The sequence below is a fragment of the Lithobates pipiens genome, unplaced genomic scaffold (genome assembly GCF_037356315.1).
Source record: "Lithobates pipiens isolate NorthernLeopardFrog02 unplaced genomic scaffold, aLitPip1_a1.2 Scaffold_23, whole genome shotgun sequence".
NCBI lineage: Eukaryota > Metazoa > Chordata > Amphibia > Anura > Ranidae > Lithobates > Lithobates pipiens.
The window spans coordinates 10,047,386-10,061,943 of record NW_027507785.1 but is presented as its reverse complement, the minus strand read 5'-3'; positions in this window follow the sequence as shown (position 1 = coordinate 10,061,943).

Here is a 14,558-nt window from a genome sequence, read left to right as displayed (position 1 = left end):
TGCTTACCTTCCCCCATGTCTTCAGACTAAGAGGCCAGCCACTTCCACCTGGTGGTTTTTATAACCTCTCCTCTAAGCATGGCTCCACCCCAGGCCCTATCAGGGAGCCCTTTATTAACCTGTGCACTGCAGGCCATCAGTGCTGATCAACCATTGTGTATTCCTTTGTGTGTTAGCTTCCTGTTTCCTGCCGTGTGCTCTGCTTCTGTTTTCCGTTACCGACTTTGGCGTGTCTTGACTATCCCTGTTTGCCTGTGATCCTGACCTTTTGGCGTGTACCCAACTATTCTTGTCTGCTTGTGGCCCCGACCTTGGCTTTGTCCCTCACCATCCCTATCCTCCTGTTGCCTACTGTGGGTGTGAGCTGGGGGTCGCGACCTGGAGCCAGTTGCAGCCAAGTCCATCCTCACCACTAGAGGCGCTGGTGAACACCTGCTGGCTCTTAGACTCCGCGCCCCAGGGAATCTTCCGCTCTAACCCCAGTGGGATCTGTCCCCCGTCTGCAGCAGTCAGCCGTAGGGTCCACAACCTTGCGGTGCACTCCTGATCCCTACGGTGTGCACCTGTCACCTCGCCTCAAGGTGACCTGACAGTGAACTTGGTGTCGAGTTATTCACTTTACAGTCAACAAAGAAGACAAGGGGGCACTCTTTACGTCTAGAGGAGAAGAGATTTCATCTACAAATACGGAAAGGTTTCTTCCCAGTAAGAGCTGTGAAAATGTGGAATAGACTCCCTGCAGAGGTGGTTCTGGCCAGCTCAGTGGATTGCTTTAAGAAGGGCCTGAATTATTTCCTAAGTGTACATAATATAACTGGGTACTGACATTTATAGGTAAAGTTGATCCGGTGGAAAATCTGATTGCCTCTCGGGAGATCAGGAAGGAATTTTTTCCCCTGCTTTAGCAAATTGAATAATGCTCTGCTGGGGTTTTTTGTCTTCCTCTGGATCAACTGTGGGTATAGAATTGGGTATATGGTATTGTATGATATTATTATTATTATTATTTTTTTTGTGGTTGAACTGGATGGACTTGTGTCTTTTTTCAACCTGACTAACTATGTAACTATGTAACTTTGTCCACCTGGCCATTGTGATTAATCAGGATTTCACTACAGGTCAGACTTGTTGTCATCGAGCTTCACACAGTAGATTATACATCATCATAAGTATAAACACAGGATACCTTCTCACAATAGCAGGGGCTTCCAGTATCAGACGGACCATCTTCTACATTGTATAGAGGCCAATGTGACCAGCTCTTTCAATTAACATGTCAATATCAAACAAACCAAGAATAGTCTTTATATATATTTCCTGGGAGACATTGTGCATACATTTTACCGTCCCATTTTAAGTAATCCAAGCCACATTTTCTCAGTCAGGTGACTTAGACATAGGGGGTGCATGGGGAGCTAAAACAAGGGTTTTCCAACCTCTCCAAAGGTTTTCGGTTCCATGGGCCCCCCTGTCACACTCTATACCAGGTTATTTTGTTGTATGGTGCATGCTAGGTTGATGATGTCACAAGGGGGACGGTACCACCAGGTGATGTCACCAGGTGGCCCCGCCCTTTCCTATATAAGAACTGTCAAACAGCAAGGCGGGCATTCGGCAGTTTGCCTTAGTTGACAGCGGAGCGTTTTTATTTCTTTTTGGGATGAGCGGTGGTGGCGTTGTCATGATTATTGACGGATCTACATCAGGGGACACTGTTTTTTATTTTTTTAATAAAGGAATTGTCAAAAACTGTCTCTGTGTTTGTATTACTATTTTTTGACTTTTTTGGTGAATGGGTAGGGGTGCTATGTACCCCATACTCATTCACATAAGGAGGGGGATCTGATAAGTCCCCTGCCCGCAGACCCCCACAACCACAGCCCAGGGTTGTGGGGATGAGGCCCCTGCCCCAAAGCACCTCCCCCATGTTGAGGGCACGTGGCCTGGTATGGTTCAGGAGGGGGAGAGCTTGCCCTCCCCTTTCCTGGCCTGCCAGGCTGCATGCTCAGATGAGGGTCTGGTATGGATTTTGGGGGAACCCCACGCCATTTCTTTTAAACATTTTTCTATTGCTGGCAATGGTATCATATTATTGCCAATTTAAATGTCATTTCATTCATTTTTTTTTCTTTATAAATGTCAGTTTTGCTGTAGCAGGTTCTATATGTGGTACAGATGCGCCACATTACCAGCAGACTAAGGGGACCCCCCAGGCACAAAAAAAAATCATTTTTATTGTTTCACTTTAGGCATCATTAAAATCTCCACTCTTGTAAAAATTATCTTTTTAGCTCCTAAAAAAATGTTTGCATTGATACATGTCCCCCAGGGCAGTACCCGGGCCCCCATACCCTTTTTATGGCAATAACTTGCACATAAGCCTTCAAAATGGGCACTTTTGATTTTACAAGTCCTATAGACTTTAGTAGAGTTCGGGTTTGAACTTCTGTTTTGCTCGAGAGTTCTGGCGCAAACCAAACTGTGGGGGGGGGGGGGGGGGTGTTCGGCCCAACTCTAATGGCTTCCGGGTTGGATGTGGACCTAGAAATTGAGGTTTTGTCATACGCAAAGCTCTACAAAGCCTCCATATTCCAGGACCCAGAACAGAAAGCCAATCGTTTTTTGTTTTTTTTTCCTGCACCAGTAGCTGAGAAACCTATGTGACACATACATGCCCTCCACAATTCTGCCAGCCAGTGCCTGGCGGTATATACGAACAATATATACACACAAGTTCACCATATACAGGAAGACAACAATCATCATCTGAGATCGACAGAGTGGAAGACCTAGCTAGTACAGCAAGCCGGTGTAACCACAGGGGAGCAGCCAAGACAAAGAAGCAGGCTAAGCGTTCCTGTAGGACGGATTGCTTTTATCCAAGGAAACTGTCAAAAATGGTACAAACTGACCTCCTTCAGATCCACTTCAAACAGGTAAGGCACAGCTAACAGGAGCAAAGAACAAACATGCAGTTCTTTCAGACAGATTATTTGAAGCATGCCTTCCTTAAAGCGGCAGTCCGCCGTTTTTTTTTTTTTTTTTAAAAGCCAGCAGCTACAAATACTGCAGCTGCTGACTTTTAAAATAATGACACTTACCCGCCCAGCGCGCCCGCGATGTCGGCACCCGAAGCCGATCTCTCGATCGTCTCTCGGGTGCTGCCGCCGCCATCTTGGGTATGGGAATCAGGAAGTGGAGCCTTTCGGCTTAATTTCCCGGTTCCCTACTGCGCATGCGCGAGTCGCGCTGCGCAATAAGGATGGTCTCCGCTGTCTCTGGGATCCGTGTGTTTCCCAGCAGGCAGCGGGGGACCTTCGGAAAGGGGCGTAGATTCTGCGGAAAGGGGCGTACCTTCTGCAGAATCTACGGCGGAAGTGGGTGCAGATACCTGTACTGTACAGGTACCTGCACCCCCCTAAAAGGTGCCAATTGTGGCGCCGGAGGGGGGGAGGGTTCCAATGAGCGGAAGGTCCACTTTAGGGTGGACCTCCGCTTTAAAGTAGAACTATACTCACCTCCGCTGCAGCGATATGGTGTCCATGAGCTCCCTTGGCACCCGCTGACATTATTGGCTGGTCCTTTAATGGGTTTGGATCTTGCCAACTTGACTAGCCAGGCCAGGACAACGCGGCATATATTTATCTCAGCACATGCTCAACAGTACCCTGGGCTGTGTATGCGCAGCTCAGTGTACATAGCGAGCAAGCAGATAAAAATACTTTAATGTGGAATAGACATATTATATCGGAAAACTTGGCTTCTTAATGTGGGGTGCCCCCTAAAAAAAAAAATAATTTAAGTCAGCAGCTACAAATACTGCAGCTGCTGACTTTTAATAATCGGACACTTACCTGTCCCAGGGTCCAGCGATGCGGGGGAGCGAAGCCCCCCCCCCCCCCTCGTTCCCCGCTCCGCTCGCGGCGCCATCATTCGTACTGTGGGCACCTGGCTGTGGCATCACAGCCAGGCACCCACTGTCCATGTGCGAGCGGCGTAGGGCGCAGTGATACGCCGCGCAGTCACCTGGGACACGTGACAGGTCCCAGGTGACTGTGTGGCGTGAGGGGAAGTGATGTCACCAGCCCGTGCAAGGAAGAAGGCAGACTATGAGGGACCCCCTAGCAACAGGTATTTAGAGGTGAGTAATTTTTTTTTTTCCAATTTTTTTTTTTTTGATTTTTTTAAAGAATTTTAAAGAATTTTTTATTTATTGGTGGCAACACCACTTTAACTGATCTCAGGTCCAGGGCTTCAACCCTGCTGGAGCAGCCATTAACTTGTTTTAACCCCTTACAAACCAATGTTTATAAATTTACCCTGGTAAACAAGGGGTTAAAGTGTATATAAACCCTAGCAAGGAACTTCTCTTAAAGGGGTTGTAAAGGTTCATTTTTTATTTTCTAAATAGGTTCCTTTAAGCTAGTGCATTGTTGGTTCACTTACCTTTTCCTTCGATTTCCCTTCTAAATGTTTTTTTTCTTTGTTTTCTTTGTCTGAATTTTCTCACTTCCTGTTCCTCCTCAGTAAACTGTTCAGTAAGCTGTTCTGGCTGACTAACCACCATATGATGGTGAGAAGTTTACTGAGGAGAAACAGGAAGTGAGATATTCAGACAAAGAAAAAAAACATTTAGAAGGGAAATCGAAGGAAAAGGTAAGTGAACCAACAATGCACTAGCTTAGAGGAACCTATGTAGAAAATAAAAAACAAACCTTTACAACCCCTTTAACTGTGAAGGCCTCCTTATGCTTGAAGGGCGCTTTCCAATTCCAGTAAGCCCCCCCCCACCTGCAGACCCCCACAACCACTGGGCCAGGGTTGTGGGAAAGAGGCCCTTGTCATCATCAACATGGGCAGAAGATGCTTTGCCAAGGCCAGGGGAACCCCACACCATTTTTTTTTCTGGGGTCACTGTTAAAATCCAGACCACACTTAAAGGGTCTGGTGTGATTATTTTTTTTTAACACCATCCCAACCACTTTCTTTAAATCTCTCCATTTCTCTTGGCAGATGGCACCAGTCAGTGCCAGCTCCCTGAAACCCTCAGCAGGAACCTTTCCTATTCAGTAATGGTAATAAGACTGCTTCTAAAATGTTTTACTTCCCACTGCAGCTGTAGATTCACTTGGCCAAACGCCTGTTAGATCTGCATTTGTTGAACCTCCCGAAAAATAAACAAACCTCACTTATAGACTGCACAAAAATCTCCATGCACTTTATGCACACTCCCCAGGTCTCCCTTCTATTTTTTCCTCTTTTGACCGAAAGCTCTTAGTTAATAGTGTTGGGCTATTTTCTCTACTGGTCGAATGTTCAATGGTTGTGGTTGTAAACCTCAGTCACAGAATCGGAGCAAAGCACATATAGCTGTAATGTTTACTTATCTCTCTCCAAAGCTCTAAGTGCAATTTCTCTCTGTTGCTTCGTTCCTCTGTTATCAACAAGTTCTGTGGACTTGACCATTTCTTTTCTATATAAAATGTATTTACTTATAATATTTCCTATATCATAGGCTTTTTAATTTAGAATTTCTGTTTTTATTTATTATTTACAGACATTGTATATTCGCTCCTGATGAGTCGGTCAACCGACAAAACGCGTCGAGCTATTGAGGATGCAACCCCTCACATTTCCATCATTTTTTACAATATTTTAATGAATTCTATTGTATGATATTACTGTATTACTTCTTTGGAAATTTTTATAAATCTGTTTCCCTGTTATGATTATCAACGCTCTATATCATGTTTACTTGGATGTTACGCCTGTACATGTATTGAACATTTTTTGGTCACATAACAATTCTCCCTGACATTTGTGTATAATTGATAATACAGTTCTTCTGCTGTATGGATGGGTGTGTGTTCCTTTCCTCCAGTCAGCTCTCACACACTGTAACTGCAGCCTCTCCGCTCCCTTCTCTGTGCTGCTGACAGATGAAGAAAGATTTTTACCATGATCTACCATTTTAAAGAAGCGTAGAGAGGGCAAGACAGCAGATATACAGTATCTCACAAAAGTGAGTACACCCCTCATATTTTTGTAAATATTTTATTCTATCTTTTCATGTGACAACACTGAAGAAATGACACTTTGCTACAATGTAAAGTAGTGAGTGTACAGCTTGTATAGTACATTTGCTGTCCCCCCAAAATAACTCAACACACAGCCATTAATGTCTAAACACTAAAAGTTTGCCATTTTCCCTCCCCGATATGATTTGACTCGTTAGTTTTACAAGGTCTCAGGTGTGAATGGGGAGCAGGTGTGTTAAATTTGGTGTTATCGCTCTCACTCTTTCATACTGGTCACTGGAAGTTCAACATGGCACCTCATGGCAAAGAACTGTCTGAGGATCTGAAAAAAAGAATTGTTGCTCTACATAAAGATGGCCAAGGCTATAAGAAGGTCTCGAAGACCCTGAAACTGAGCTGCAGCACGGTGGGGCCAAGACCATACAGCGGTTTAACAGGACAGGTTCCACTCGGAACAGGCCTTGCCATGGTCCACCAAAGAAGTTGAGTGCGCGTGCTCAGCTTCATATCCGGAGGTTGTCTTTGGGAAAAAGACGTATGAATGCTGCCAGCATTTCTGCAGAGGTTGAAGGGGTGGGGGGTCAGCCAGTCAGTGCTCAGACCATACGCCGCACGCTGCATCAAATCTGTCTGCATGGCTGTCATCCCAGAAGGAAGCCTCTTCTAAAGATGATGCACAAGAAAGCCTGCAAACTGTTTTCTGAAGACAAGTAGACTAAGGACATGGATTACTGGAACCATGTCCTGTGGTCTGATGAGACCAAGATAAACTTATTTAGTTCAGATGGTGTCAAGTGTGTGTGGCGGCAACCAGGTGAGGAGGACAGAGACAAGTGTGTCTTGTCTACAGTCACGCATGGTGGTGGGAGTGTCAGGGTCTGGGGCTGCATGAGTACTGCCGGCACTGGGGGGCTACAGATCATTGAGGGAACCATGAATGCCAACATGTACTGTGACATACTGAAGCAGAGCATGATCCCCTCCCTTCAGAGACTGGGCCGCAGGGCAGTATTCCAACATGATAACCACCCCAAACACACCTACAAGATGACCACTCTCTTGCTAAAGAAGCTGAGGGTAAAGGTGATGGACTGGCCAAGCATGTCTCCAGACCTAAACCCTATTGATCATCTGTGGGGCATCCTCAAACGGAAGGTGGAGGAGCGCAAGGTCTCCAACATCCACCAGCTCCGTGATGTCGTCATGGAGGAGGGGAAGAGGACTCCAGTGGCAACCTGTGAAGCTCTGGTGACCTCCATGCCCAAGAGGGTTAAGGCAGTGCTGGAAAATAATGGTGGCCACACAAAATATTACCAAATTTGGACATTTTCACTTAGGGGTGTACTCACTTTTGTTGCCAGCGGTTTAGACATTAATGGCTGTGTGTTGAGTTATTTTGAGGGGACAACAAATTTACACTGTTATACAAGCTGTACACTCACTACTTTACAATGTAGACAAGTGTCATTTCTTCAGTGTTGTCACATGAAAAGATAGAATAAAATATTTACAAAAAATGTGAGGGGTGTACTTACTTTTGTGAGATACTGTATGAGTAAAATCTATATGGGAAGATCTGTGTATCATCCTCTGGTATAGGACCCCTGATATTCTTTACGCTCGCAACCCTGACTCTTCGCAACAATGCTGGAGATTAAGGATGATCCGGACACCCTTTGGGTATGATATGGATTTTGGGACCCCCTACGCCATTTTTTTGTAATTTGGCACAAGGTTCCCCTTAATATCCATACCAGACCTGAAGGACCTGGTATGGATTTTGGGGGGACCCCCACGCAATTTTTATTTAAAATTTTGGTTCGGGATTCCCCTTAATATTCATACCAGACCCAAAGGGCCTGGTAATGGACTTGGGGGGGGGGGGGCAACCCATGCCGTTTTTTTCAAAGAGTTTCATCTATATTGCCGAGACCCAACAATACATTATAGCCTCGATCAGTTTTAAATCACTTTTTTTTCCTTTAGAAATGTCATTTTGCCGCGGTACTGTTCTGAACACGTGAAAACTGCACCACTTTACAGGCGTACTATAGACACCCCCAGGCACGATATTTAACCACTTAAGCCCCGGACCAATTTGCAGCCAAAGGACCAGGCCACTTTTTGCGATTCGGTACTGCGTCACTTTAACTGACAATTGCGCGGTCGTGCGACGTGGCTCCCAAACAAAATTGGCGTCCTTCTTTTTTTTTTCTACAAATAGAGCTTTCTTTTGGTGGTATTTGATCACCTCTGCGGTTTTTATTTTTTGCGCTATAAACAAAAATAGAGCGTAAATTTTGAAAAAAATTCAATATTTTTTTACTTTTTGCTATAATAAATATCCCCCAAAAATATATTAAAAAAAACATTTTTTTTTCCTCAGTTTAGGCCGATACGTATTCTTCTACATAGTTTTGGTAAAAAAAAAATCGCAATTAGCGATTATTGATTGGTTTGCACAAAAGTTGTAGCATTTATAAAATAGGGGATAGTTTTATAGCATTTTTATTAATATTTTTTTTTTTACTAGTTATGGCGGCGATCAGCAATTTTTATTGTGACTGCAACATTATGGCGGACACATCGGACATTTTTGACACATTTTTGGGACCATCGACATTTATACAGCAATCAGTGCTATTTAAATGCACTGATTTCTGTGTAAATTACACTAGCAGTGAAGGAGTTAACCACTAGAGGGCAGTGTAGGGGTTATGTATGACGTTATGTGTTTTTTTTATTGTAGGGGGCGTGGCCTGGCATGTGATGTCATTGATCGTATTTCCCTATAAAAGGGAACAGCCACACTAGGAAGCACGGGGAGAGGTTTGTTTCAGCTCTGTGACCCGATCGCAGGACACCAGCAGCGATCGGGTCCGCTGGTCCCGCAGCCACGGTCACAGAGCTCAGGACCGGGTCGGGAGCTTGCCGCAGGCTGGGCACTTAAAGATCCACGTACAGGTACGTGATTGTGCCGAGCCGTGCCATTCTGCTGGCGTGAGGCGGTCCTAAAGTGGTTAAAGGAATATTTCACTTTTATTGTTTCACTATTAAATCACTGCTCCCGAAAAAACGTACGGTTTTTAATTTCTTCAGATCCACGCTATAGCCGAATGACGGCTACAGCTCGGACCTGCTTTGCTGGGAGTAAGTCTATTGATGTCCTCCCATGCCCGAGCGGCCTGCATGCCCCCTGCAGGGCATGCGAGGTGCGCTCTGTGATCATCAAATGCAGCCACTGTGCCCATCACATGCTGCCACTATGGCCATCAAATGCTGCCACTGTGCTATTGAATGCAGCCACTGTGTCTTCCCCCCCCCCCCCCGCTTGCCCGCACTCACCCTGTCTCAGTGGGGCAGCGAGTGACAGCGGCGAGCAGTGTCCTCCATGCATCTCCTTCTGTCCTCTCCTCCTAATAGGCCTCCAATCACAGTGCCTGTCGTTTCAGCCAATCCGGTGACGGGTAACAGACCCGAGCACCTGATTGGCGGAGAGGCGGTTCAGTAAGGAAGGCGAATATTCATTTGCTGTTTTAACACATGGGTCACCGTTTTTTACGCCTAATAGAGCCTATGGCTCTAATCAGGTGCTTCAAAAACACCCCCCGCCGATTTAATTCAGGCGCCCGGCGCAAGAAAAGGGGGCAGCGGTGGCAGCGGCGGTCATGGATAGATTCATGCAGTGCTGGAGAAATGGAGCGGCGCCCGTGTGCCCTTATGGACGCACCGACACTGGTCTTGGTAAAACTTCTATAGGTACATAGTTAAAATTCTCTTATATTTTTATGCTCTGCATGTATGCTCTTTTGAGCTCAGAGATTCGTGGTGTCCCCCCGTCCTTTTTTTCTTTTGTTAATTTCTTATGCCTTGCTATTGGTTACTGATTATCTATACATCCACTATGGTTTTGCTTGTCTTATTGCATTATTGTACAATGCTATTCAATTGTTGATATGCTATCACACTCATAAGCCGCTTTCATTTTTGACATTTCTCATACTGATAACGGTTTACACAATTTTGATATCTGTTTATCTTATCATTGTTTTTGTATTTACTAAAATACTCAATAAAAATACACTTTGCACTCAAATGGCTTCAGTGAAGTGCAGGGGAGACATCAAGGGTCTAATCGATCCCTGATGTCTCAGCAAAGAGAACCTGTCATTACAGTATTCTATCTAATCTTTTAAGTACTGTAACGGAGCACTTCCTACTTTCTCGTCTAGGTGAGAATGTTTTTGGGCCCTTCCTTCCCCCACTGCCTTTTAGAATGTCCATGTGAGTGTGTGAGCAGATGTACCGCAGGTCTTTGCGACCTGGTGGAGATCTGTGGTGCGTTTCTCTGCATGGAGGCAGATGCTGCAAGTTTCAAGGTCCCAGATATCAGTGTTATGTGCTGGGTCCCACTGAAGAAGTCACCAGCCAGAGACGTAACGCGTTAGGGCGAAGCAAAGGGAGTGACATTGTGATGTCTGCTGGCTCAGCTCGGGAGAGGGAGTAACAGCTCTGTTACTTGCTATCAAACCATTCCCAATCTCCACTGGGAATGTCTGTGAGCAGATGTACCACATGTCTTTGCAACCCGGTGGAGATCTGTGGTGCATTTCTGTGCATGCAGGCAGATGCTGCAAGTTTCAAGGTCCCAGATATCAGTGTTATGTGCTGGGTCCATCTGAAGAAGTCACCAGCCAGAGACATAACCTGTTAGGGCAAAGCAAAGGGAGTGACATTGTGATGTCTGCTGGCTCAGCTCGGGATAGGGAGTAACAGCTCTGTTACTGGCTATAAAACCATTCCCAATCTCCATTGGGAATGTCTGTGAGCAGATGTACCACAGGTCTTTGCGACCCGGAGGAGATCTGTGGTGCGTTTCTGTGCATGCTGGCAGATGCTGCAAGTATCAAGGTCCCAGATATCAGTGTTATGTGCCAGGTGTGTGAGCAGATGTACCGCAGGTCTTTGCGACCCAGCAGAGATCTGTGGTGCGTGTCTGTGCATGCACGCAGATGCTGCAAGTTTCAAGGTCCCAGATATCAGTGTTATGTGCCGGGTCCCTCTGAAGAAGTCACCAGCCAGAGACGTAACCTGTTAGGGCAAAGCGAAGGGAGTGACATTGTGATGTCTGCTGGCTCAGCTCGGGAGAGGGAGTAACAGCTCTGTTACTTGCTATAAAACCATTCCCAATCTCCATTGGGAATGTCTGTGAGCAGATGTACCACAGGTCTTTGCGACCTGGTGGAGATCTGTGGTGCGTTTCTGTGCATGCTGGCAGATGCTGCAAGTATCAAGGTCCCAGATATCAGTGTTATGTGCCAGGTGTGTGAGCAGATGTACCGCAGGTCTATGCGACCCGGTGGAGATCTGTGGTGCGTTTCTGTGCATGCAGGCAGATGCTGCAAGTATCAAGGTCCCAGATATCAGTGTTATGTTCCAGGTTCCTCTGAAGAAGTCACCAGCCAGAGACGTAACATGTTAGGGAAAAGCGAAGGGAGTGACATTGTGATGTCTGCCAGCTTAGCTCAGGAGAGGGAGTAACATCTCGGTTACTTGCTATCAAACCATTCCCAATCTCCATTGGTAATGGCTGTGAGCAGATGTACGGCAGGTCTTTGTGACCCGGTGGAGATCTGTGGTGCGTTTCTGTGCATGCAGGCAGATGCTGCAAGTATCAAGGTCCCAGATATCAGTGCTATGTGCCGGGTCCATCTGAAGAAGTCACCAGCCAGAGACGTAACCTGTTAGGGCAAAGCAAAGGGAGTGACATTGTGATGTCTGCTGGCTCAGCTTGAGAGAGGAAGTAACAGCTCTTTTACTTGCTATCAAGCCATTCCCAATCTCCATTGGGAATGGCTGTGAGCAGATGTACCGCATGTCTTTGCGACCCGGTGGACATCTGTGGTGCGTTTCTGTGGATGCAAGCAGATGCTGCAAGTATCAAGGTCCCAGATATCAGTGTTATGTGCTGGGTCCCTCTGAAGAAGTCACCAGCCAGAGACGTAACGTGTTAGGGCAAAGTGAAGGGAGTGACATTGTGATGAAATTGTGATAAGGGAATAACAGCTCTGTTACTTGCTATCAAGCCATTCCCAATCTCCACATTCTGTGTATGCTGCTTAAAGTGATATGCTTTTTTTCCTTTTATACAATGTGAGTAGCGTTTATGCTTCTAAAAGATAGAATTTTAAAATGGAGAGCACTAGACGTTTTGGCTTTGTTTTGAGGGGCAATTGACTAATTTGGTGTTCTACCTGTGGAAGAGCGTTTAATGGGCATCCCCTGATCAAGACCTCAGCCCGGTTCAGTTTTGGGTGGAGAGGTGTCATATTTATTGATAGTCATCAACTAAACTGCTATAACTGACCTGCTATAACATTGAAGGTCAGTACCAAGGTGAGCAGACCCACATATAGCACATGTGGTGTTGGAGAGTCATTCACCTTTCTATTTATAGTTTTTAATGCTGCATTTTTCCATGAACTGTTATCATATGTTGCATGTGTTTATATACACTATATTACCAAAAGTATTGGGACACCTGCCTTTGTAAGCACATGAACTTTAATCCCATCCCAGTCTTAGTCCGTAGGGTTCAGTATTGAGTTAGCCCAACCTTTGCAGCTATAACAGCCTAAACTCTTCTGGGAATGCTGTCCACAAGGATTAGGAGTGTGTCTATGGGAATGTTTGACCATCACCAATAAGGCAAGGTCCATAAAGTCATAGGTGAGTGAGTTTGGGGTGGAGGAACTTGACTGGACTTTAATGGCATCCCAGTCTTAGTCCATTGGGTTCAATATTGACTTGGCCCACCCTTTGCAGCTATAACAGCTTCAACTCTTCTGGGAAGGCCGTCCACAAGGTTTAGGAGATGTGTCTATGGGGAATGTTTTACCATCACCAATAAAGCAAGGTCCATAAAGTCATAGGTAAGTGAGTTTGGGGTGGAGGAACTTGACTGGACTTTAATGGCATCCCAGTCTTAGTCCATTGGGTTCAATAGTAAGTTGGCCCACCCTTTGCAGCTATAACAGCTTCAACTCTTCTGGGAAGGCCATCCACAAGGTTTAGGAGTGTGTCTATGGGAATGTTTGACCATTCTTCCAGAAGCGCAAATGTGAGGTCAGGCACTACTGTTGGACTAGAAGGTCTGGAGCGCAGTCTCTGCTCTAATTCATCCCAAAGGTGTTCTATTGTACATAGTTGGTAAGGGTGAATAAAGACAACAGTCCAACCAATTCAACCTGCGTAGGTGTGTGTGTGTGTGTAGAAAATCATTTTCCTTATCCCCTTATATCGTTAGTTAAGATGTACATCCAAGAGTCTTTTAAAACTATCCATACTTCCTGCCAACACCACCGATTGTGGAAGAGAGTCCTACATCCTTACCGCCCTGGCAGTGAAAAAAACCCTATGCAGTCAGAGGTTAAATTGCTTCCAGTCTCATCATGTGGCCCAGTGTCCTCTTAGGCCGCGTACACACGCGCGGACTGTTCGCCCAACTTTGTCCGCTGAACAGTGTTTGGGCGGACAGTCCGCTCGTGTGTGGGCTTTCAGCGGACAGTTTCAGCGGACAGTTTGACGAACAAGGTTTTTCGGAAATTCCGTAAAACTGTCCGCTGAAACCTTGTTTGAGCGAACAGTCCGCCCGTGTGTAGGCTTGTTCGTCAAACTAAGTTCCGCGCATGCTCAGAAAGGATTTACACGCCGAAAGTTATAATGCAGTGTATAGGACGTCGTATTTTTCGTCCCGTCGTACGTGCCGTTCACGTCATCGCGCACGGTTTCAGCAAACTGTTCGTTCGTCGTGTGTGGCCATGTCCGTCCATGCTAATTTTGAGCGGACTGTTTGCCGAAACTGTTTGACGGACAAAGTTGGGCGAACAGTCCCCGCGTGTGTACGCGGCCTTACACTCCCTGGGACTGAAAAGTTTTGTACTTACACTGGGATCACCATTGAGATATTTGTATATTGCTATCATATCGCCTCTTAACCATCTCTTCCAGTGACGGACCATCCATAGAGGGCACACAAGCGCCTCCTCCCCTATCCATGTGTCCGGCCCCCCGATCTACATATCAGTGGCACCAAACCATGGGTTCCAATGGGGGTGGGTGGTTTTTTGAAGCACCTGATTAGAGCCAAAGGCTCTAATAAGCTGCAAAAAAGGGTGGCCTGGGAGCACAGAGCATTGCGCTCCCAGGCCACCCAGTTGTGCGAACTTGGCGAATTGAATTTCACAATTATCACACTAAAGTTCCTCCCCGCCAATCAGGAGGCAGGTCTGTGAGACCCGTTTCCCGATTTGCCGAAGCGTCAGGCGATCCTATTGGATACCTAGTGCTTTGGCGGAAGAGGAGACACACGGCAGAGGAAGCTGCTGGAGGAGCGGACACCGGAGCCGCGGCGGGAGCACTCCAGGAGAGGAGGAGAGGACACCACAGCCCCACGGGTAAGTGCCTGGCCACTGGGGGGGGGGGGTGTTTTAGTACCCTGCCATGCCGCCGGGGGGGTGT